This window comes from Grus americana, chromosome 1 (assembly GCF_028858705.1).
Source record: "Grus americana isolate bGruAme1 chromosome 1, bGruAme1.mat, whole genome shotgun sequence".
In the NCBI taxonomy this organism is placed as follows: domain Eukaryota; kingdom Metazoa; phylum Chordata; class Aves; order Gruiformes; family Gruidae; genus Grus; species Grus americana.
In genome coordinates, this window is record NC_072852.1 from 106803552 (window position 1) to 106829979 (window position 26428).

The 26428-nt window shown below is 36.5% G+C and overlaps 1 protein-coding gene across 1 annotated transcript in view; it reads left to right on the forward strand.

Moving 5' to 3' along the window:
• The window catches only part of ROBO1 (roundabout guidance receptor 1), a 736398-nt gene that overhangs the window by 94330 nt on the left and 615640 nt on the right, over positions 1–26428 (forward strand). The gene's annotated exons all lie outside the window — the stretch shown is intronic.

A 26428-nucleotide genomic window follows, 5' to 3' on the forward strand; every position in this document is an offset into this window, starting at 1 on the left:
GGAAAGCAGCAACTGTGAAATTGCTGAAATGCAGTGTTTCCAGTGAAATCCTAGAGATCAGGGATTGTCCTGGTGCTTGCGTATGGCAAATTGTCCTAGTATAGAGATGAGTAGTAAGCGTGTATAAAAATGGCAAGATACTATCCAACTTTAAAGAGAAGGTGGTAGTAAAATAGGTAACCTGTATCACTTCAGTGAGCAGTGGATTTTTATTGAAGTAACATACAAGAAACAAAATCTGTTTTGTTGTGTTGGATTTTTTTAAAGAATAAATCTGTAAAAACAGCTTCTGAGTCATTCTGAATCATCTTCTATGTTTGTTAGCAAAAACCCAAACAAACTTTGATCAGTACTGCTAATAATGTACAACTTTTCAGTAAAAATGTGGGAAAACACAATAGACATATAAAAAAGAAAGTAACAAGCTGATTTTTCATGGTTTCTTTTTCTGCTTTGCATTTGAATAATAACGTGGAAGACCCTACTGGCTGGATTTATAAGTTGAATACATTGTACATACAGAATTTTGTGGCTATACAATTCTTCTCCATATATCTGTGGCCAACTAGTTCAGATATAGACTACTGAATGAAAAGAGAAAAGAAAAGGTTTTTTCCTTCAAGGGTTTGTTGACCTATAATGAATGGTGGTTCATGGAAAGTAAATTAAGGAAATGAATTGATAGCTCTTTTTTTTTTTTTCCTGGTTTTGTTGATTTCAAATGCGTTATGTAGGAGATGCAAAAAGACTCCAGAATAAAGGAAGATGTAAGTTAAAATTATAATTTAAAAAGTTTGACCTCGGACTTCAAACATAATTTCAAAGCAATTTACCTGTCACAAAGACATCTACCACTCTTTTTAAAAGGAATGCCTGCAGATCCAAATGTATTTGCATGATAGCTACCTCCATCCACTTGCATTGGTTTCAATTTAGTCACAGTTTTGTAGACTCTACTAAAAAGGCTGTTTGCATTGTATTACTTTTTCCATCAAATTAGTTTCAGAATAAAATCACAGGTGGCATTTTGATTTTGTCCCTGCTTTGTAATTTTCATCACAGACCTCAGACTTGAACCAAGAGATTACTGTACTTGGCCAGACATCAGTGTGCTCAGCCTTGCTGGCAGGGTGCCAGGAGTGTGATTATCACAAAAGATCAAATAAAGCAGGATTATTATTTTTTTTTCCTTTAAGCAGTTCATCCCATTCATTTTTCTTTCATGTCTTTTCCTTACAAAGACATGTCTCTCTTTTAATTTTTTTTTTAATCCACAGAGAGAGACCTGTGCAAAATCTCAAATTTTTTCTTCCATTTAATGGGGGGGAAAAAAGGAAATAATGGTTCTTTGGAATTCTGCTGTGTCCATAAAAAATATCAATAGACCAATAGGTAACAGCTTTTTTCTGAGGACTGCTAAAAGCACTAAGCAGCTAAAACGTCTGTGATCATAGTACTACTAAATTAAGGGTGTTATTTTATTTCAATAAAACCCATGCTTTCAAAATAACAGATTCAATGAAATTATTTTTAGATCATGTTATTAGAAACCTTTACAAAATGAAATTTTATGGTTTCGACTCTCAAATTCTGCCTTATCTAAAAATTGAAAATTGTTCCAGCTTATTGATGACATAGCTTTAATTTTATATCACAAATTATCAGAAATGTGTTAAAGCTTACCCTCAGAACTGGAATTCTCAACTTCAGTAAAATGTGATGAATTTTAATGGTGGTCTTATAACTTTGAAACATCTACAGTAGTTTTTGCTGAATCTTTTCATATATTCTTGTTGAGTCTCACTCTTTTGCATATGGGGTCCACAGGGAGGTACTGTCTCCCCCCTTTATTAAAATCACGGCTGAGCCTTTCATCTCATGTCATTACATCTTACCTCTAATTCACATATAAAATACACTCGCAATTCTGCTATGGCTGTCTCCTGAGGCATAAAGCATCTCTGCCTTGGCACATCTTTATTTAATCAGGGGTTGAACATTATCTGGGAAAGATGTGATTTTTCTTTCCAGTTGCTCTGCATATTTAAAAGCTGGAAAACTTGGTAGTTAATTTTAAAGTGCACTGATCTTAGAAAACATGGCATTAACTAATGCTATATTATGTTTAGATGCATACGTTGAGCTCTGTGTTTTCAGTTAAGTCATTGAAGTGCTTTAAAGTTACCAGTTAACCAGTTACTACGTTGTCAAAAAACACAGAAGAACTATAAATCCGACGTGCAGCAAAAGATTTTAATAATTTAAACTGAGAATTTTTTATTTTTTTTCATCAATAGAAGTGAGTGCAAGCTCTCAGATTTGTGGTCTGTTAATAAAGACAGTAGGAGCGTTCCTCATGGACTTGCTTGGGCTTGGGCTCAGGTCCTTTAGCAGAGAGTAATGTGTGAGTGCCCTCCGTCTGAAATGGAACAGATGCCAGATATGTGGGATCTAGTCAATCCTTGAGCTTTACAGAGATATCTGTACAAAAAAAAAAGCCTTGTAAAACCATGGAAGGACAAATTTTGAATGCTCCTGATAGACTGTTAACAAATTTTTGTAACAGAATTATCTGTTCTTAGAGAGAGGAGCATGAGGAGAAAACCTTTTTTGAACCCAGATTTTTGAGAAATTTTGATAGAAGCTTGTAAACCTCCATGGTCTACACGTAGTGTCTCTCAGTGCTTGATTAAAGACTGATGTTGCACTAGAAAGCCTGTTATATTTCTGTCATTTTCAAGTAGAAAAGGATTGCTTTTCGGATACTTTTTTTGATTTTTAACTGTGAACTGCATTGTTTCTCCAGGAAATAGGTTTCCTTTAGGAGATGCAGATATATAACAGGGCATAAGATAGACAAAGCATACATAGTAAAATGTAAATTTGAGAAATACGTTTCGCTAGTGTAAGTTTAAAAAAAAAACAAACCCAAAACAAAACAACCCTCACTGATAATCATAGAAGCTTACTGAAATCCTGAAGAGAACAAGCCCAGGATTTGACCTCTTCTGGGGTAGACAAGAATATTTTAAATTTCCTTTTCCCTAATACTTCTTGGCTCACTAATGAAACCCTACAGGAAATACATTCGCTCTCCTAGCTTGTTCGTCTCTTTCAACAGGAGACAGTTATTATTCATAATGAAAATTTCATAAACTAAAATTGTCTTTTTTCACTGCCTCTAACACGCTAAGGTGTAAGCAATCATTTTTGGAGTCTAAAAACTCTTACATCAGAGATTTTGTCAAGTTAATCATAATTCAGTAACATAAATAGCTAAATTGGTGTAATTTTTTTTTTTTTTTTAATCACTGTTAACTTTTCATTACTCAAGACTCTCTGATCTGGCTAGTGAAAACAAGATTTGTAGTTTTCCCCTGTCACCTTCTTGTCAAAGTACTGAATTTGTTGTCTGAAAATGATACTTTGGGTTTATATGTGTGATTGATACTTTTTGACAAGAAATTCTATATTCCTCTGGTTCCCCTGCAACCTGTGAAGGTACCGTGAAAAAATGATTCCTAGCACTGAAAGGTCATTTTTGCTGCTTCATAAAGAAGATCAGTGTCTTGTATAATGTAAAGTGTACTCATTCATTCTTCTGTACTTTTTAACCGCCTGAATGAATTTTCAATCAAATATCCAAAATGAATCTCTCAATGATCTGAATAAGGCATTGAATAGTTCAGGTGAAGAATTTAGCTAGTTTTATGGTTGTGCAGGTTTTTTCTGAGAACAAGGTTTAAAAAAGAAATGTTCAGCCAAACCCAGCCCATAGTGCAACCATTGACTGTCTTTTGGCACAGGCTCAGAGGCAAAGAGAATTGGATGCTCAAATTCCATGTAAGCCCCTGATTGTGAAGCTGTAAAGGAAGGCTGAAGACTCATTGAGCCATGGAAATTAAGTGACCAGTACTCCTTCCCTTGACTCTTCTCAAAGAGTAGGGCATATGGATTTAAATTCCTTCATTTGGGAGGTACTTGAGGATAGTTTTCACCCTTTCTGAGCAAGTGATCCCACAGCTGAGCTCATATTCAAAAAAAGATGGCAGTTTTGTTGGTTATAATTTTGTATTGTTTTAAACTTTAACTATTTTGTGATGAGCCAGTAAGCATTTCAGAGCACCTGAACAGGAAAGCCTAGTTTGTAGGTCACAGGGGAAATAAGGCAAAGGATAGAAGCCAAAACCCTCAAAACTTATGTAAAACTACGCCCTCTCAGGAACAGAGCTTTAAGTCTCAGAGGAACGTTAACTCTAAAGGCGGAAGGACGTGATTTAACGGGGTCAATTTTTTAAATATAGGCCCTCAAATTCCATGCAAATTCCACTTATTCTTTTGTTGAATCTGAGCCCAAATGAAGATAACCTTTAACTGGTTTTGATTAAAGACATATGTATAAATATAAGACTGGAAGTGTGTAGCTCTGATGTAGGAACACCCATAGAATCATGGAAAAATTTAGGTAGAAGGCACATGGAGGTAATTCAGTCTGATTTTTTTGCTCAGTACAGTGCTATCATCAGAGTTAAACCAGGTTGTACAGGGCCATGTGAGCACCTCCAGGGATGGAAATTTCATAAGCTCTTTGGACCACTCTCAAGGTGAATTTTTACTTCCTTTTACAGCCAGCTGGAACTTTTTGTATTTTGCAATTTGTGACCCTTGCATCTTGTCCTTTCACTGTGCACTTCTGAGGAGAGTCTGGCTCTCATTTTTGCAAAACTTTCTTTAAGGTAGTTGAAGCCTGCTGCCTTAGATGTCTGTATGCTAAACTGAACTATCTTCTTTAGCGTCTCCCAGTATCTCATACGCTCCAGCCCTCTGACCACCTTAGAGGCTGTCGTCTGGGCTCTCGCCCATTTTTCCATTTCTCTCTTGGAGTGAGTGGCCCAAAACTAGATGCGCTTTTCAGTATGCAGACTCATGAATGACGACTAGAGGGAGCTAATCACCCCTTGAACTGCTGGTTATGCCCTCACTAAAGCATCCCAGTATGTTGGTATCCTTTCCTGGGTCAAGGGCACGCTGCCAGCTCAAATTCAACTTACCAACCAGGACCACAGATTCGTCTCTGCCATGTTCTTACCTTTCCATCATATAAATTCTACTGTAGAAAGGATCATCCTGGAGGAACTGTTCTGTTGACAAACTGTAGTGGCAAGAAATACCATGTTTTGGTGCACGTTCTCTGGTAATTCTGTTTTCACAGGCTTTATGATATGTCACTCTTGGCCATAAATTACGTTTTTGTGATTCTAATTTAATATAACTGTGACAAATGCATCTGTAAGTGATGTGTAGCAAGGGTTGATGATTTAATGCATTGTTTCCAGTTGCAAGTGCCACCAAGTTTGTCAATTGTGGTATTCAAGGTCAAATTTAGAGGGAGTAGACAGGCAGTTTATGTCCTGCTGGGGTCAAGGAACATGTGGAAAGATGTGCTTCTGTTATCCACATCCAATTAACTTGAAGCAGACAGAAAATATTCTTTAATTCAGATCTAAAAAAAGAAAAAACCCAAACAAAAAAAAATCAAACCAAACACCACTCACATTTTGGCTACCCCCTACGTAGAAAGGGGGTCTATTTAGACAGACTAAATAGAATAAAAATTAAAAAGGAGAAAAACTGACATCTATGCTTTTGTAAAGGCTGTGTTTGTGTTCATGTTGGCCTCTTTCTTCTCTCCTATCCCCACAATATGCATAGGCCATACTGTAAAATCTTGTCATGGAGAAGCAGTACCAACTGAGATCATCTAATTTGACCTCTGTATATTTGTATGCACGTGTATATGCATTTGTCAGTATTCATAATGACATACGATTATCAGTTAGTAACTTTTAAGACTGAGAAATCATCTTGCCTCATGGAGTATTCAACTTTCTTTGAAGTGCAGGGTAATATGTCATCCTTGCAAAATACTTAAAAAATATTTTTCGCTGATTTATATTCCTATACCCTAATATTATGAATAAATGCTAGATCACATTATGTTATGATAAAATGTATTTGTATCAAGGAAACATTACAACTTTCCACGGTATGATATTACCATGTATAATTTCCATTATGACTGTACAAACCAGATAATTTAATAACACAAGCGATAATAACTTCTTGTTATCAGAAGATGGAAACCGTGTAGTAAATCTTGTATACTGTTTTCAGTTAATTTACCTACATAATGATCATGTAATTTATCTAGTCATTCATCCCTGATGGTAGAAATAAAAATACATAGCTGTTTTTTTCTTAATTTGGTATATCGAGACTAAATTTGTTCTGACTCTATCAGATATATGCCAGCTGATTTTTACAGTTTTGCCACTTACCCATCTTTTTATTTTGATTGACATCAACACATTTTCAAAGTACTCGGATTGTTTCACGTTTGTTGGTTTTATGGGGTGACCTTAGGTTTTCCCTATTGTGTGTGGTTGGCTTTTTTTTGTTTGGTTTGGGGTTTTTTGTGATTTTCTTTTTTTCAACTCCTCTCCCTGCTTGGGAGGATGACAAAGGTTTGTAATTCCTATTAGTAGAACTGTTGTGCCTGGAAAGAGGACATATATTAAAAGGGGGAAAAAAAATCCCAGCACGTGCCTTGCCTTCCAGAGATTGTCACTGTGTACACCGAGATCTTAATAAATAAAAAGATTGCCAGCTGTACTTCAATTCACAGCTTCTTTATTAGCCTTTAAAAAGAGATAAATAAAGCATGACGCTTTATTTAATTGTCTGAATAGATGGAGACAAACCAAGAGGCACAGTCAGCTGCAAGACACTTAATGAAGAAATCCCTATTTTTAATCTAGCTGTAGAAGATGCAACTCTTCTGCTTTGATGATGTGGCCTTTGTGATGAACCTTGCTGGAAAACCACATGTGCTGCACCTTCTTCCTAATTAAGTCATCAAAATGCGCTGGAGCAAACTGAGTGACTTGCGTAGACCAGTATAAGTAATTTTAGTTCCTCTATTGCTTGCTTAATAGAAAGTGGCACTGTTCTAGATTATGACTGATAGAGGTTAGATGCTACAGCTGCTATTATTGTGCCTGCAGGTAGGCGCCTTTATAAGCTGTTTCTGTGCGTCTGTAAGAAGGCACGCTTTGCTTTGTTACCCTTTCTTTTACTTTTTGATGATGTTATCCCAGAGGAATTTCCTCCATTTTTTTTTCTTCTAGAAGCCTCTGCTTGTGATTTTCCTCAAAACGTACAGATATTCTACTTGTTTTGGATGCACTGACAGAGCATTTGCCAAAACTGATTTAAAAAGTAAGGTTTTGGGAAGGCTGCCCTCTAAAATAAATTAAAAGATAAATAAGAAGAAAAAATATCAACAACGACAATCATGGTTGTCTAAAAAAGTTTGAGTACATACAGTGACGAGGGAATCAATCCACAGCTAAAGATTTTGTAAATGTGTAGACCAGATTCTGAAGCTTTTGTTGGTAAGATTGTTGGTAAATACTCATTTCTTGCTTCATGAATAGTCTACTTGAAGCTCTAAGCTTCTTAGAAACAAAAGTATGCTGATTGTGAGAATGGTGTAATCAGGTCTTGAGTATCTATCATAGGCATTATAAACTTATGGTGAAAAGCTTTCCTAGTTTACATAGCTCTGTGACACTCCAAAGTTGATAGCAAGGTTACTGTACGGGCATTTGCATACAATAATCTAAGAATGCATTAGCTGGAATTCTTCTATAAAGATTGTGTTTCCTATGGTTAATAGAGAAAATGGCATAAATGCTAAGTATATATTTGTAGATAATATAAATAGAATTTTCACCAGAAGGTGTTCTACCTATATTAAAATTAACAAGAATAAATGTTTCTTTACATAATTCATCAGTTATCCTAAGAACAATCTTCAGTTGCAAAAGCAGAGCACAAAATGACATAGAGTCTCTATTGAATCTAATATTTATTTAGATGATGAATCTGTTACAGCTTCAAAGCAATTTAATGTCTTTAACATCAATTATAAAACTAATTTCAGTCATATCAGTGAAAGAATGTAACAATTTACAAGGGTGTTTTCACACTTATGACTACTCAAGGGGTTACTTTAGGCATATCTACACTTGCTAATTTATTTTCAATGCTGTGAAATAGAGTGTCTAGAGATGCTTTATTAAATATTTTAATAAGTGTCGAACATATTTGCACAATTTCTGCCTTGACAAAGGGTGATTTATATGCACCTGTATCTGCATATGCAGAAAAAATATCCTTTTGTCAGAGACTGCACCCCTTATTTTTGCACAAAATAAACAGGAAATTACTGCCTTTTGTCAAATCTGAATTTTAAATCAAAGTGGAACTGGTGAAAGCAAATGAGTCCTTTATTTTAAGCTTTTTTTCTCAACTGTAAAGGTTGAGTTAGATTGACAATAATATTATTCTAAGTTTTTATACTATATCCATGATGGTGTTGTCAGTACAGCAATGTGTAACTGACGAGTTGTTTCTTCGTCTTTGTTCTGACCTTTTCTTATAGTATTTTATAAATGTTTAGAAAAACACTTTACTTTTCTCCGTGGTTTAAAAATCACCACCTATTATTTTGATCCAGAGAGAACTTATATATGACCCATATTCAGAGGACTCGATATTTTATAGTTGATAAATTAAACAGTATAAGGCTACAGGTACCATGACATTCAGTGAGTTTCTGTGGTTTTTAATACAGCTTAATTTTTTTCCCTACATTAATTTAATTATTGTACACTAATTGTCAAAATCATATGTCAAATATTCCATGCGTGCTACTACTAAATCAGTCAACTCTCCTTCCCCTGTTGTATGAAAACAAAGGAACACCTATTCTTTACAAGTGGTTTTTGCTCAAGGCGTCCTTACAGGCTACCATGAAGATAAAAGAACCTGGGAATGCACATCTGGTTAGCCATTTACTGTTAAGTTGCCATGTTTAGACATTTCTTTAATTACATTTTGGATGTGTTTTTTCTTTGTCTTTTTTTCCTTCCCAACATTACCCTAAGGGTAAAATTTAATGATATTATTTAGAACTTGTTTTTTAAATCAGATCATAAACAACCGAGGTTTTAAGCCTACTTCATTTTGACATGCAGCTGAGGCGACCTCCAAGGTCATACTTTTAATATATGAAAATAAAAAGGCAGTTAATGATACATAACAAAAGGATGCTTTTTTTTCTTCCTTTCTCTCTTCTGTCTTTGCCAAATGGATCAGTTATGCCCTTCAGGATTTTATTCACTTACAATACTCGCTACTCACAGCAAGATTAAACAATTTCCAGTTCACTTTACCTCCATCTGGCACTTAAAAGTATAGGTGTAAAATTAAGGGTTCTGTTCATGTACACTGCCATTTCAGAAAACACGCTTTGTTGTATTCACTAACACATCTAAAACCATGGCACCAAACTAGCATAGAATTGGTCACTTGCATTTTTTGAAAACGCATGTTACTTTAAAATATCTAGGATAGTTTCATACTTGAAATCTGGTGCACACTAAGACTTCTTTGCTGATTTGGCCTGTAACACATAAATAAGCATCACAGTTTTGAAAGATGCAATGCCCACGACCACTTCCATTCACCAGCTTTCACCACCTCCTTTTGCCATGTCTCTGAAGTACATGTTTGCTTATGGATGGTAGCTGATAAGCTGGATTTTTATCTGGCTATTAAATTAAGAGTAAGCATTGTGCTAATTCAGAACTGGAGTCAGCAGAGAGGTTAGAGCCTGCGGATGTTCACAACTACATCTTCCACTGAGGAAGATTGGGAAAGAGTTTACAGATGGTTAAATAAGAGCTAGATCCTCTTGGTTGCATATGTTCAGTTGCCTCTTCAATCTGATTTTCTCCTAATTTATACATGGATTCATTATTTTCCATTCCCATAGCTTTATTTCCTATATTTTAACATTTCATTTGCTTTTATCAGTTGTTTATAACATCTCAGAATTATATCCTTCAGTTTTTCATTTGTTTACAGTCTGAAATACCTGTGATAAGCTTTACTGCAAACTTTAGGTTTGCTTCTCACAAAGAAGCTAACATCTGTTTTTAAATTTTAGCATTTTGGTGGCCTGCTTCTGGTAGAGCACTTGTGGAGGGTTTCTGGTTTTAAGTTGGAGCTGTTGCAGGAGAAAAAAGTTCTTAATGCATTAACTTCCTTTCAGCATTTGGGTTGAATAAGGTAGTTTGGATTGGTCTCTAAGTTAATCATGGCAATCTAATACACAGATCACAATTGCTGTTTGAATTTGATGGTATTCTGCCCTAAATTTTCAAAATATACAGACAATTCTGAATTTGAACTAAAATGCATGAAACTTAGGACTGGGAAGAGGACAATGATTGCTGCTTCCCTAGTTTATTTTCCATTTCTTTAAAACATATCTTTTTCAGAACTTCTCTGTCCTTGAAAGTGCTTGCTACGTAGAGAGGTCAAAATGTTAACTTAAGTTCGGCTCCTTCCAGCATTCACACAGCTTACCCAAATTGAGCTCCCTGCTGTCACGGCTAGATTACTTCTGGGACCTGAGCTGGCTTATTTAAAGCTAGCCTGGGACCTTGACTTTACATTGTGGTCTGCTATTCTCTCCCTGTCTGCTGTCTTTATTTCATAGCGCTGCTTTTCTTGTGAGACTTCATGGTGTTTTATCCTATTGTAGACATTTTAAAAGTTATAATATAGCTTGTAAATTAAATTGGCTTCTAATTCTTTGTTTTTTTCAGAAATATTCCATTATTAAGGGGTTTTGTCTCCTGTGGTTTCTGAAACGCTGTGCAGAGGGGTTTTTAAACATTATAAGAAAAAGTTGTGCATGCTTTAGCAGGAAAGTCTGAATCATCTAGTATTTCAAAGGAATTAAGTGCAGTGAGAAAAAGGATGGTCTGAGGTCAGTCGTAGCTTATGAAGGTATTCAGTCAGTGTCACGTCTGGCTTTGAGCTCTAGTTCGAAATATTTAACCTTTCTATTACTGCAGAAATTCCAATCAATCTATGTTACAGTCACCTTGCAAGAAATAAGTAAAATCCCTTGGTCAGCATTTGCAGAACAGTCCATTTTGCTAATTCAGAAAGACTGACAGAATGTTGATACTAGAAATAAGCCAACTAGTCTATCCTCTTTTCAAAAAAAGACTAAAAGCATGTATGATATATATGGCTACAGTAATAACGTGTTTAAAATTCATAAAAGCACATTTTTCCACATTTTTTAAAACTGCAGGAAGATCTAGAGTAAAACCGTTCCATTCTAAGCCAATTGTATACAATTCTTATTCTGATAGTTGACGACATAAACATTCATGTAAATAACAAAGCATAAACAATATTTTAATACTACAGTGCCAAAGTAACAAATTCTGTTAAAGGGCCACAGGACACTCACAGTCACCATTAAAATTTGCTGATGAATTGACTTCTGCCAAAGTGAAGAGTTAAGTCATCTGAGTCGTCTTCTGTTGAAGCCTTTGTCTTACTTCCTGCTTTAATCTTTAATATATGTCTTCATTCAGTCTCATACAAATACATCATGTTTCATTCCCTAGCTGCAAAAGACTAGTTTCGTAGCCTTTTCTCTGCAGAAGTCTCTATTCCTACCTCGTGGATATTTCTGTATGTTTGCTTTCTCCTTTGTTTACAGAAAGATTTATTATTTTTTTAGCCTGTTTGTGTAAGCAAGTAAAATATGCAGGAGTAGCATGACATTTTTATACTTTTGCAATTGTCTTTTTCTTTTTTCCCTGTTCAGTTCAGTTCCAACCATAGAGCAAAGTTCTCCATCACTTGGCAAGTTCATTTCAATCTAAAGCAGTGATAAAGCAATGAACTTGACTATACGATTAATAGGTCCCATTAGTAAGACCTACCTTTTGACTAGCTTAATCATTTGGATTGCAATTCTCCATATTTCCAGGTGAACCAAATTCATGTTTTTTTAATGTAAGGGAAATGGTTCAGGGTTGGTTTTTTTCAAGAAAAGATTGGGTAAAAGGACTCTCTTCTGCCCTTATGAGTCCATGCTTAACGTTTTGGAGCAAGAACTTGAAACTGGCAATGGGGCTTGCCTGGCATCTTTTTGTCAGCTCTTTGAAAACTTAACTCATGTGTTCCAGTTGTATAAGCCCATGAAGTCTCATATTCAGCAGCTAGATGTTGTATTTGACATATTGACATATTGACAGAATTTGCAAAAAAGAATCTCTCGATGTTCTTAGATTGGAAAGTATGAGCAAGACTTTCTCTGTGATCATTGCTCCTGAAGAATAGGAGTTAGACTTTGGTAAACCAGGAAGATTACCCAATCCTTTGTTCTCTTAGGGTGATGCCAAACGAATTTCCAGGAGGGAACTGGTGAATGGAAGAGCCAGTCTGGTGAAAACAATGTGGGAAAAGAGTCAGAAGATGTTTATATTAAGGAATCAGGAAAACAGATTCTGCTGTGGAATTTGACCTGATAGGGGAAAAAACAGAGTGGAACAAAAGGACAGGAAGAATAGGAAGGAGAACAGAGAAGAACATGCTACTGTGTATTATAATATTCTGTGTGTATACTAGAACTCTTTTTGCACATATAGTATTGCCTTATTTTTAACATAATTTAGCTTATTTGATAGTAGTGTATGTCTGCATGTTAATATATTCAGCCACTCTTCTCTCATTTTTTTTTTATCCTTCTTCCTTCACTAGTCTTGGAATCCAGGAACCAGTTTTTGGGATGTAAGAAGAGAATTCAGAGAGATGTGAAATTCCTGGGAGAATTGGGCTACGTAGCGTAAGACCCAGATTAGGACCCCCGGACATCTGTTGCCTATCAGTGCATGGCGTAGCTCAGAATTAACCCAGTACACTTTGGGGTTTGGGCATATACAGCTGGGGGGCATGGAGGGCAGAGAAGGAAGGAAGGAAGGAAGGAGGAGAAATGCAGAAGGGTGTAGAGGGACTGGAGGAGAAATGAAGTCACTGCTGAAAGTTTTTCAGGAGGGTATTTCATAAAGATCTGGGATTATCAGGGTGGGAGAATGGAAGAGAATAGAGGGCTGTACTTTGTTCCACAAGCAGTAAATCTAACAATATCTTTTTCTATAATATCCCCCTGTCTTTGAGTGCATAGTCCTTCCGAACTGCAGTCAGGGTAATATGGTAAAGAACTGCTGGTTTTATATTGCCTGTCTTGTTTACTGTGCCGCCACAGAGAACTGGAGTCCATCACTGCATCTGCCACAGGTTTCTTAAGTGCTGCTGCACAAGAGTCTTCAAACAAACTGCCAAAAGGTGGACGTTAATAGTCCACACCTCATTTCCTGACTTGTCTAGTTTGACTCCCAGGACCACATTTTCCAGCATGTCTAAGCATTCACCATTCGAATTAAACATAATCACATTTTTCACCACAAAAGAAAATTATTAAGGTGTGAAATATTCTTAAAAAATGAGACTTACCATGGCTCAGTTTATCTGTACGGTATCGGTGGAAACTGTTGGTATTACGGATGGCAGTCCTCAATTCTTTCCATGTGTATAAGGGAAGAAATATTACCTTACATGGGGAAAATTATATTTTCTAGTTGTGAAGTTTAGATATTTTGAGAGTACAGTGTGCTTTGACGATGTTAAGATAATACAGTAGATGATAGAAAATTCTCTTACACTGTTTTATGTTCTAGCATATCTTCTGATTCATAGGCCTGATTTTTTTGTTTACAGGATTTTGGTGGAAAAATCAATAGGGGTTTGCCAACAATTAAGTTTCAGTACTGCCATATGCAGAACTCTGAATGTAACTGTTCAGAAACAGCAGCCTAACAGCACCGTAACTTTTATCAACAAACTGAAGAAATACCCAAATATTTGCAAATGAAAGAAATAATATTGTTGAACAACGTCTTGAAACAAGAAATCATAGTTTTCTTTATAGACTTTCCCTCATTGTGTTTTCCAGAACAGTGCAAGGTTGCAACACGTTGCCCAGACCCATCAAATAGGCAGTTTTCATCTCTGTGCTAACACTTGTTCTTCATCCATCCAGCTGGCATCACAGATGCATATACCTGATGTTGTAGATACTTGCATCTGAGCTGAGCACTTAGGCTCTAAATACTTTATACTCTATAAAGAGAGGTGATTCAGAGTATAGTTGATGTGCCCTAGGTGCATTTTGGGGGTTGGCCTTTGTAGTTGCCTGTTCTCTCCCTTTACTAAAGAAAGAGTATGTGTTTACCTTTGGTTGGATAAATCCCATCCTTGGTGTCTGTTAATTCTCTTCTGACAGCTGGGCTGCCTCTAGACTAAACAGTGGTTATGCTGCTGTTTATCTTGCACCTGTTCATCCTATAATCATCCAAATTGGGGATCAAGGTAAAGTGTGCTGTGGCCCTCTTGTAGTCCACATGTTTCTGTTTTCTTTCCAGGAAAACCAAAGCCTAGGATAAAGGCCCTTGGTGCTCGCCTGAAGCATGGGTCAGGCTGAGGATGTACTGCTAGCCCCACTAATTTAGGTGTAGCATAGGAGTCTTCATCAGACTTTAAATGTGAGACCTTTTCCATTGTCAAGCTGATGAGAGGCCTAAGGATGATGTATTACGGGAAAAGTACTTTTCCCAACATAATCTGACAGCAGCTCCAAATTATGCAGAAGGCTTGCAGCTCTAGTGCACAGAGGGGAAGTATTTGGGGCTCACTGGTATTTTCAAAAGAACATATGATATATTTTGTGGCATTGTTTGGATATTGTGCTGTCAGAAATGAGGAATTTTGAAAGCCTTTGTGAAGTCTTCGGCATCCTCGCATGCTCTTGGAAGGGACTCTGGAGTGAGCCTGCTGAAATCTTGAAGCATGAGTCACAAGCTTCAGCAGCTGGGCCAGAGCATCTCAGGTCTCAGAAGGGGAAAAAAGAGTTATGCCTAGAGCTTTAACTCCAGGCACGGTGCCCAAAAGCTAACCAGTCTCAGGAAACATAAAAGCTCAACCATGTAAAGCCCAAGGAAATAAATTAGGGAATAGTTATGAGGGTCTGAACTCATTCCAGCTTATGTTAAGTGGAGACACCTGAGGTAGGGCCCTGCTGCAGCCACGGTTGAAGTGAGCTGAATTATTCCTTGACTACCTATGTCTCGCCATTGACTGAAGGAGGAACCTGATGATACCTGGTGAGTGTCTGATGTTGGATCAAGCGTATCAAGTCCTTTCTTCTCATCTAGATACTGACGAGCCTTCTTAGCAAATAATCCAGCTACACTCTTCAGGGTAATAACTGCATTTTCATTTTCTCTTGAGACAGGAAACATGTATGCTCTGTAAGAAATAGTACCAACAGTGTGAAGCAGCCCGGACATCACTTGCTCTAGTATGGATACAGCAACATTTTTCACACTCCTCAGATCCCTGAGCTTCTTCAGCTGTTGGGCTCTGAGGACAATTCTGAATGGCCTTATCCTATTTTTGTCCCAGAATGTGTATGTAGTGAAAGAGTGTTTGATTAAATTGCAAACTATTTCTTTTTGTGACTACTTTTTTCCTTTTCTTGGGATTAAAAAAAATAAATAAAATGGTTCTTAAGTATGTAGTTTAAGGGAAAAACATAGGAACCCCTGGAGGAAGTGATTTGTTACCATACTTGGCCTTGAACAATAAATAAAACATTGGTTCACAGTTTTAAAGATGACAACAAAGTGAAATATTGCAGCTAGATATGATGGCCAATGTGCAGCCTATGCACTTAAAGAGGTGTTCTACCATGTGAATAAACTTTACAGTATTACATATACAGAATAGAAAAACAGGAAGAAATTAAGGTTTACATAGAATTATTTTACTGACATTTCCCAAATGCTGAATTTCACTTTATAATTTGCTCTTTAAAAAAACCCAAAACACCACAACAAACCCATGTATAATATTGTAGTTTTGCAGAAAGCCAACAAAATAATCAGTTTAGTTTTGAAATCAACATCTATTTTGAAAGTTGCTTGGCATTTTCTGTTACAAAATACTATAATAATGAAGTAGTAAAACAATAAATAATCAGTAACAAAAATGTGTATGAAAACTCAACCTTCTTCACGTTGAGTCCAGCAGAGGGCTCACAGATGATGAGGGGACTGGAGCATCTCTCTTAGGAGGAAAGGCTGAGAGAGCTGGGTCTGTTTGGCCTGGAGAAGAGAAGACTGAGAGGGGATCTCATCAATGCTTATAAACATCTAAAGGGTGGGTGCCAAGAGGATGGGGCCAGACTCTTCTCAGTGGTGCCCAGTGACAGGACAAGGGGCAACAGGCACAAACTGGAGCACAGGAAGTTCCATCTCAATATGAGGAAAAACTTCTTCACTGTGAGGGTGACCGAGCACTGGAACAGGCTGCCCAGAGAGGTTGTGAAGTCTCCTTCTCTGGAGATATTCAAAACCCAACTGGATGCCAACCTGTGCAACCTGCTCTGGGAGATCCTGCTCTAGCAGGGGGGTTGGACTAGATGCTCTCCAGAAGTCCCTTCCAACCCCTACCCTTCTGTGATTCTGTAAAATGGTATTTTAAATTTGGTTTTGTGCTGCAGTTTTAATCACGCTGTTGTTTTAAGGTTGTAAAAAATATACATAAAAATAGGTTTGGGTATGCCTAATCATATCAAGACTGTTGTTTCAGGGAAGGACTTAAAAAAAAAAGGTATGGAAAAATGGGTTTTATAATAATTAGAAGTAACATAACTAATTTAAAACTGTTTAATTGAACTAATTTAAATTTAAATTGAGAAAGAATACATAGGAAGTACTTCATTTTGCATGCTGCTTGAAATTCAAATGTCAATCTATTCATTTCATAAGCATGAAAGTAAACCTTCATACTCCAACCTTACAAGCATACCCCAATTCCCTAATTTATAGGACATGCAGATAGTGTTTGCATAATTTTACATATAGGTATTTTACTCCCACAACATTATTACATTTCTTGATGCTGTGCTTTTTTAATCTTTCTCCTGTACTCCTAAGCAAACTTGAAAGTGTTTAGATTTTCTCAAAATTACTCTTGATTTCTTACGTCAATTATGAAAGGCCTGTGATATTTATAAAATCCAGAGTGGCTCACTGAAGTAAACTGAAATTTAGAAATCTGATATTTTCCATACTTGTTTTTATAATTATTTGGTGTCCTTTGGAGTCTCAAAATACTCACGTACTTACCCCTGGAATTATTGTGGTACCAACAGAGGTCACAATCCCTTATAATTAATTGCTACTCATAAATTGATCTTATCTTCTGATTAATGACTCAACATGTTGATGTTAGTGTTTTATTGCTCCTGCATTTTTACATACTTTGTGAATTGTAGATGTAGTTATCACCCAATGTTGCAAGCATAGTAAAAATATACATATCATTATTGCTTTGCTTTTGATACTGTTTATTACACAGACTTCTGCACGAATGATTTTATTTCTCTATTATTAAAAGCCTCTTTAATTTGCAGAGGCAGGAGTCATTGCCCCAGCATGGTTCAGATGTAATCTCCATGTTAGGGCTGTAATTCAGTGTAGTAGTTTGTTGTAGCAATGAGCATCCATACCTACGCATAAGAAATGCCAAATTACTTGCTGATTTCTGAAAATTATATTGCACAATTGAGTCAGCAAATTTTAAACTCTAATTTGAGTAAGGGAGCAATGATCCCAGTTTACGTGCTGATAATGAAAAAGAGATGGATGGTTTTCACTACAGACAATCTGCCATTTTTTATATTTCAATTGCTATTTTTCTGCAATGGTTCTGAGTTTTGGTTTTGGGGTACTGAATGCTGCTTCTGCTGACCTGTTATCAATGCAGCTGTGTAAGACTGAATTTTATACAGCTGCAGAAAGTCCATCGAGTAATATGTAATTTTTATTATGGGCTGAGTAGATTTCGAAAGAAAGGAGTTTCTGTTCTGTGAAATAGCTGTGTCCAAGTCTTCGAAGTAACGTGCATTGAAAAGAAGGGCAGATTACTTTTGTACTGTGGAGCCTTACTCTCTGAACTTAGAAAGGACAAAGAGAGCACAAAATACATGTGTTTGGGGGATTGCTAGTTAGGGGAGAGGAAAATTGCTAGATAAATAGCTGAGAGGTATTTACTGAACACATCTGTGAAATTAATGAAAAGTGCAATAACAGAGAAGAGAGAGAATAAATGATGGAAGTCCTACAACTTGTATCCTTACAGCAGCATTTGTGGCACATGCTCACTGGCTAGTTAAGAGAAAATTTAGAGGCCAATGAGAAGCCCCAATATGAGAATTAGAGCTTTAGCCCGAAGGTGAAATAAAAGGAGAATACATTTACTTTCTAAGAGAAAAAACAAAGTAAAAAAACATTAAGTAAAGGCTTCAGTCTGTGTGGTGACATGTCTGGTGACGTGAATTAACCTCCCACCTGCCACTCGGGGAGACGTTTTAGTGCTCACAGTGCAATTCAAACGTGTCAGACAGCCATTGAGACTTTTCTCAGAAATTGCTAAAGTCACTGTATCTTTTTAATACTTTTATATCAAAACACATCAGTAGCTCAGGCAAGTACTGTACATTCAGATAAGTGTGCAAGAAAATGTACTTCTAAGTGGATTCCTCAAGAAACAATTTTATTAGTGAGTTTATCTGAATTTATATGAATTCAGAATAGTAAGTTATGTACTGTCTCAATTATTGCAGTGATAAGGAGTAGAGAAGTTTAAAAAAACACTATGAAGATCTAGGGGTTAACATTTACTGTTGAACCCACGCAGCTGTAACATAAGGCCAGGTCATGGGGAAACAAGATGATGAATGGATATTACTGTACTTTATCCCTATGAATTTTGCACCAGGGTCTGGCATAGAGAAGCTCATCCCATAATCAAAGGATTATTACTTGGGACAAGTAGATAAACTGGTTGTAAGAAAGTCAGATATAATTTCAAAATACTTCCTGCTTTTGTTTCTCAGATGACAGATTTTGGTGACGGTATAGTACAGTTTCAAATAGATTCTAGAGGAAGATAGACAATGGTCTGATAGTTACCAAACTTGCAGGAAAATATGTTAGGGTGCTTCTAACGTAGACTGCTACAAGATAAGGATTAAGTTTCCTTTTGCTTGGAATTTTGAATTATAGAGGATTTATTTTAATTTGAAACCAGTTTTTTATAATATTGAACTACAATTACTTCATGCGGTTCACAAGCTGTTTAACAGGAATCCTCGGCAGATTAAGAGAAAGAAAAAGTGGTCTCTGCACACGTGTATATAACAGATAATATTGCCAAGGTACCTAGTCTGTGTATTACCACATATTTGTATTGGTAATGAAACAATATATGCACACAGTTTTCCATTTGGAGAATAGATGTTGATTGGAGGAGAGTACCCAAGTATATGAAATGCCCCATCCATCGTAGTTTAAAATGACACTTTTTATATTTTCTCCAAAAGAACCATTTCTTTGCTTCTCCTTAATTTATGGATCTTTTTCACATGCAGTGATGCTACCTTTATATTCTATTTTCCTGGTTTATACATTTTCTATTCTTTGAGGAACTCTTTGCTTAGATTAAATTATATTTGAAATATTTAACACAAGATGTAGGCATAACACAAAACTCATGTTGGCTATATTAAAAGTTGCCTTTTTAACCACATAAAAATCACTTCTGATAGAGAGGTCAGAGAAAAAGAGTACATAATTTCTTAATACAGTTCTCAGAAATAATACAAAATTAGTTGATCCAGTACACTGCTCAGAGATGCACAAGATCACTGTTCTGATTACTGTGTTCTGATCCACTCTTCTCAGATCACTGAAATAATCACTAGTATATAGGACCATAGATATCTTCTAAGATTTTCCACATCTAGAGGTTGAATTATGTTGGAATTAAAATAATTTCGTGCTGGCTTAATCTTCTGAAAGTCAGCAAAGTGTTAAGGAAGTGTTGGAAATTCATAAACAAGCTAACCTCTTTTAATCTATCTTACATAATAAATAAATATTCTCCTAGCCCTCATATAGCTATATTTTTTAAGGAACCGAGTCAGCAATGAGGAAGACTTACGGGTCAGAAAATGCATAAAGTAAGAATCCAGCATAAGTACAACTCTTTGTATACAATGTCAAGCATGTTGAAATCTGCCGTCTGCAATGAAGAGCCTCACTAAACGTGAGCTTCCTTTTGCCCCAGCCAAGTTTCTATCAGGTTATACCGAGGCTGACCAGCTCAGGGTTTTACAGCATGACTCAGCAGGACACTGTTGGGAAGCCAAGTTTGAGAACACTGTTTCCTGAGCTTTTCATATAAATCACAATTATATAGGTCAAAATTTCCTGATGGACTCCGAAACCAAGAGCAAACTTCAGAAAAGAACTCACTCTAAAAGATACTGAACTGTGGGGTGAGTGGTTTTTGGTTTTATAGAATACGGCAGCGAAATGAAGTGAGTTCAGAGTGGGGAGTTGCCAGATGTAATTGTATGTGTCAATGGAGAAAGTGCTCTCTTCCCGTGCTTCCTTGTAAATGCAGTGAGGGGTAAAGAAGAGGCAGGAAAGAATAAAGAACGGTCTTTTACCTGGGCACTTGCCAACTGAGGAGGAAGCACAATACAGTGAAAGTGTATAAAAAGCTGATTCAGAGAAGGTAACAGTGAAATGCTAGGTAGTAACAAAGAAATATTGATCACTCAAGCTAAAAGCAGGAAAGACTTGGATATGGAAAGGAGATCTGTGAAAAATGTGAGAATATACCATCAATTACTTTTATGTATCCATTTCTAAAATTTTCACTGATATATAATCTATATAGTGGTTTTTAAAATATATTTTATCTCCAATCTGAGCATTCAGAATGTGTTCCGTTATGATTCCTGTTAATACTATCCTGACACACTTTTCTCACAGTCAGATAACTGATCCCAGTCTGTAGACTAAGCTACCTAATTACTTTTGTTAAACGTGGGGGAAAATTGGCGTATTTGTGTTATCCATCATACAGCTTAAAAGTCTTATCCTTGTATTCTTTCTGTCCACTGAATCAGTGTGAAGCCACCATATGAAAGGAAATCTCCTTCCAAAATATATTAATGCATTATTCATGTTATCTTAATATTCACATTTTTTCCTCCAGAAGATATCAAAACACGGTAAAATGACAAGACATTTATAGGCAGTCTTTCTGTTCAAGTTAAATCATCCTATGTACTTCAATAAGTGTATAACATAAATCAAAACACTGTACCCGGTATATGTTTTTGAGGAAATTATGGTCGCATCCGGTATCATTAGAGAGTGAGTGTGTTGTGTGTATGTATATGTATATGCACACATACGTGTGTCAGCACTCTTGGGCACCCAAGCGCGGGGTTGTTTTTTTGCAAGGAGACCAAGATTACGCCCTAGATGGGAGCCTGATGATATAACCAGCTTGTAGACAGCGCGGGTGGTCACAGGGCTGTCGAATAGTTGAGGCTGGACCAGCCTTGGGAGGTCACTAGTGCAGCCTCCTGTTCAAAACAGGGTCAGCCACCAGGTTGTTCGTGGCTGTGTCTAGCCGCTTCTTGGAAATCTCCCAAGACTGAGTTTGCACAACCTGTGTGGGCAACCTTCCTCAATGCTTGACTGTCCTCATGGGGAAAAAGTTTTTTCTTATATCCGGTCCCAACCTCTTTTCTTTCAATCTGTGTCTGTTGTCTCTCATGTCCCACCACTGTAAAGGGCTTGCCTCCTCCTTGATGGATCCTGACTTTTTTTGTGCACCAGCATCATAATGTAGGTTCATCTGTAGTGTCAGAACAAATGTTCTGTATCATTTACAAGAACAAGAAGAATCAATTGAATAACTTTACTGATAATTCTTTTTAATGTTTAAGTAGAAACTTGTAACATGGCTTATTGAAATATAATTAGTGGTTACACACAGGCTTTCAAAAGTGGCACTGTCATATATCAGAAAGATAATGATACTTTGTTAGTGATTAATCCATATTTTTAATAAAAGAAGACATGTACAATATGTTTGGATGCTGGTCATTTTGTGAAGTACTGAACTATCTCAATCCATTTTTTTTCCTCATTAAAATAAATCAAGAGAATGCAGCATTACTACTCAGCTACCATGACCCACTTTTTTATATTCATGCTATGAAATTAATTGGGTAAAATACTACCTCTTTCAGTTTACCTACTGTGGCCGCTCTAATGTACAGGGTGGGGAAAGGCTGATGGGATAGGCTCTTTCATCTGTTCCTTTTAATTTTAGGATTTAAAAGGAGACTTCAAGTGAAAGATGAATGTACTCACTCCAGGATTGAGGCTGTGTCTGTGAATGGAAAATGAAATTTCTTTTGTGGTTTTTCTGCCACATTGTCAGGTGCTTGTACATCGTGTTGCAAATTTTATTATAGTCATTTCAATGTCTTTTTTTTTAAAGTTGATCTTTGAATAATTATTTCAGATTTCATGTAGCTATGTTTAGGACGTATTATGTTGCTACTGGTTCTATTTCCTGTGATAGTTTATGAACAGAGAATTGGATCTTCATATGAATATTTGTGCTACATATCTGCATTGTCTGTGCTCTTACTCAGTGTACGTAGTGATTCAGGCTCCAGCTTTATGCCTGTATAGTTAGGGAGTAATGAAAGATTGCTAGCAAAATCTATTTAAGAGATTAGCAAGAAAACAGCTGAGAAGCTGGAATGTTTTTACATATTCTTTTGGGGATGTATTCAGGTGTTCAAAATTACTGGTGTGGATAAAGCACCTAGGAAAATTCATAAAATTGCTGGGATACGTAATTTGTGTTTACATGAGATGGTATGTATAAGGTGTCATTATTTGAAATGAACTGTCAAATGCAAGTTAGTTCAGAACTTTCTGGTTTTAATTACTTCTGAATAGCAAACAAAGGAGAGTATAATAGTGGAATAAGGAAAACATTATAGAAAGTACTTCACAAATAACATCCAAAGCCTATTTATTCATGTATATACAGAAATACCTATGATAAATAAGAACCTCAAGTGCTCAGTGGGGTGAAAAAAAGCAATAGATTTAATGCATTTTGGAAGTATATATTACTTTTATTAAAAATAAATATAAAATTAGTATTGTCACATTCAAAGGGAAGTGGGATTAGATTGGTTTTGGGGTTTTTGGTTTTAGGTGGTGGTGGCTTTTTACAATCACCTCACTGAACAGGGAAGATATAGATATGTGTCATCGTGGTCCAGGGCTTGTTTCTATCACTGGACTGGTATACCACGTAGTGTGCTAGTATTAGAGTTAACACATGTAAACAGTAAGGTAGATTGTACAGGTCTACAGCTTTACTGATCTCAGAGTGAAAAAGAGAATAACACTGCAGCTAAAAAGTACCCTTTCTCCTGGTTCTTTCTGTAAGACAGTTGAGAAGGAGGGGAAGGAGAGCAAAAGAAAGGAGCAAAGATGGGAGTAGCAGTATAGAACTTTACACCTTCCCATAAAGCAATTTAATACCTGCAGTACGTCTAAGCTAATTAAATGGATTACTTTGCAAGGAAGCAAACTCCCTTGCTTACTACCTGTGTACTTGCTTGCAGGTAGCAGTTATTGGCTGGGAAGCCCCAGGTACTTTCAATCTAATGTTAGAGTCGGTATCTGAGCGAAAGAATAGGAAAAATAATCTCTTTTTTTTATCCCATAGCCCTTACTGTAAACAGATATCAATAGAAAGTCTCATGGCTATCCAAGTAAAAGCCAAAGGGGCAGAAATCAATTTTGTAGAAGATTAATATTGTCAACATATTATGGTGAAAGGGTCAATCATATTATATGTAATTATTTACATACGCTTTAATTCTGCCGTGTAATGATTGAAAATTGTTTTAATAACCATATACTGAAGCTGGAGATAGTCACATTCTAAAGGTGTACAGATGGAATTTGATTGACATTGAGTGTAACTCTTTTTAAGGAATTGGCAAGGCATTAAGGGAGGGAAAATAAGTATCATCTGCATTGACACAACACATGGCTCTTCACAGAATAAGTATCCCAAATCCTTAAAATAGTGATGGATTGCAGCTTGTGCCAGTCATTTTTTGGCTCATTACTTCTGACATGCAGATTTCCTTTGTATGTAACTGATGGATATAAAATGGTGTGGGTTTGTCGGACTTTTTTTCCCCATAATAGTTATGAGAAAATGCATACAATAAAACCGCAAATTTGCATTTGAGGGATAGGTTTGTTATATATCCCTTTGTGAGCAGTATCAACCCTCCTTCTGTCCAGAAATTACCTATATCTCAGCTGTTGTTGGTTTTGCTGTAGAAGGCATCAGGACAACCGTGTAGAATATTACATGATGGTGTTGAAGAGATTTGAGCACAGGAATGAAAAAAAGGGGAAGGGAAAAAGCAGAAACATAAAGGCAGAATTCTAGTCTCCAAGCAGAGACAAGTGAGTCAGGAAAGAGAAGGTAGGAATAAAAGGTTGCTCTTGAGAGAGGTGGGACGTCAGCAGCAGAGGCACATGTCTGGGTTGTTCACCATTTTCATTACTACTGAAAAGGGGGGGTGTGTATGAGTAGACAGAATTTACTGATGACCAAGTTTTTCAAGGTAGTAAAAACAAAGGCTGACTATGATGAACTGAAGAAAGATATTACCATATTAACTGCAGTAAAATAGCAGACAAAATGCAATCTAGATAAATTTGAAGTGATGCACATGGGAAATAAACAATTCCAACTTTACATATTTAATGATGGATTCCTAGCTGACTATTATCACATGGAAATGAGAAAATGAGATCTTGGAGTTATGATTGATAGTTCTATGAAAATGTCAGTTCAGTGTTCAATAGCAGTCAAAAAAAAAAAAGGCAAATCAAATGTTAGATGTTATTAGGAAAGGCACGTAGAATCAGGCAAATAACATTAATATGCATATATAAAAATCTCTAGTCTAGTAACATTTTGAATACTGTCTGAAGTTAGTTCTAGTCCTACCATCTCTACAGCATGTAGTGGAGCTGGAAAAACTCTGGAGAAAAACAGTGAGTATGACTGAACAGAAAGACTGACCCGTCAGATTAGGACTCTTCAGCCCTTTAGAGAGATGAGTAAAGGTAATAGGATGGAGATTTAGAAACTATGTTTATAACTGAGAAACTGAGTTTGGACCGATTGCCCACTAGCTTTTCAGATTCAAGAAAAGGAAACCTCCAGTAATATTTGCAGGAGAAAAAATTGTGGAAAAAAATAACCAAACCGAACAAGTCAGCTTGTTCTTCTTTTATGTAACGTTTAGTCAGCCTGGGGGACTCCTTGCCACAAGATGTCATGTCAAAAATTGACTGGAAAAATGAATGGAAGAGAAAGTCCTATTCCATACCAAATGATACTTTTAGCACTGAAAGTCCATGATCTGGTAATTGTTGGATATAGGGAAAGCATATTAAGGAAGGAGCACTATACCTTTGCCCGATAATGCACACTCTGACTGGCATTGACCGTTAGCTGCTGTTGGAGGCAGGAGCTAGATGGATCTTGGCAGAGCCGTTTGTATATAAGATAGGATTTTAGGCAAGACCTGTATAAAACAACCTCCCTATTTATTTATAGTACAGCTATTTCTTTCACCAGCTACACAGCAAAATGCAAAGTTCTGAGCTTAGACTTTAAAAAGTGCCAGTTTTATGATAATAATTATTTTTGGTTTTCAGATGCTAGGAGGTAATTATATAAAGTTTATCAGACTACGTATTTACAGTGATATCTCTAAAACACCAGTTCTCCAGATTGCCACGTCTGCCTTTGCTGGTGGTATATAGCTAACTGATTACCTGAATTTTCCCCCTTTTTTCTCTGCCAAATTGAATGCTTAGAAAAACAAAATTCATTAAAACAATTATTAGAAGCTACATGCTTAAATGTTAGCTCTTATCATAACCAAGGCACCAAAATAATTTCTGTGCTCTTCAGAAGCACAGCCTTCCTGAATATTTTTCAGAGAGCTCAGACCTGCTTGTGAAGTTATAAAAGTTAAACCTTTCCAGGGCTCACCCTCCAGATTCCTTTGAGCTTTCCCTTCCTTGTGTTCATGTCACCCATTCCCACACTAATTCTGTTTTGCATTTATATTAACACATGCATTTGATTCCGTTTAACTGAAGTCAATAGATATTTCACGTTTGACTTCAGTCAAAGCAGAAATAAGTCACAAGCAACAAACACGACAAAACCTGCTTTTCAGCTTGCGAGTCGACTGTTTCCTTCATCTACTATGTAATTACTAACGCACGACCTGCAGGTCTGTAGTTTGCAACTTAATAGTTTAAGAAGTCTTCTGAGCTAGTAAAGACTAAGAATAGAATTATAAAATAATAAACCAGTGCATTTATTTCACATTTGGATTTCTCCCTGCCCGAAACCTAAAAACAAT